Source organism: Haemaphysalis longicornis, unplaced genomic scaffold, assembly GCF_048455015.1.
Source record: "Haemaphysalis longicornis isolate Haplotype H1 unplaced genomic scaffold, Haemaphysalis longicornis Haplotype H1 scaffold_2, whole genome shotgun sequence".
Classification (NCBI taxonomy): Eukaryota; Metazoa; Arthropoda; class Arachnida; order Ixodida; family Ixodidae; genus Haemaphysalis; species Haemaphysalis longicornis.
In genome coordinates, this window is record NW_027526295.1 from 224,191,492 (window position 1) to 224,191,871 (window position 380).

A 380-nucleotide genomic window follows, 5' to 3' on the forward strand; every position below is an offset into this window, starting at 1 on the left:
AGTCGAAAATTCGGTGTCAATGTGTTCAACAGTTGGCCCACAAAACAACCGACGGCGCGAAAAATGCTTGGAGGGACGGACACCGTGTCAGCAGAGCCACTTCAAACAAAGTAAAGTAATTGATGTGAAAATAAAGTTGAGTAAATTTTTCGGACTGGATGAAAATGGAACACAAGTCGAGCAAGCATCCCCGATGCTATATGGCTTTAGCTAACTCAAGACTGACGTAATGAACGACTTTGAAGTGTGTGTTAGTGACATGTTTTAAGCCATACATAAGTAATTTGTGCATTACCCCTATACAAGCAGGAATTAACAAGTGCTAAAGTAGTAAACGAAACTACGCTTGCGCTAAATGTCCTCGTTGTTGTTGCTGTTGC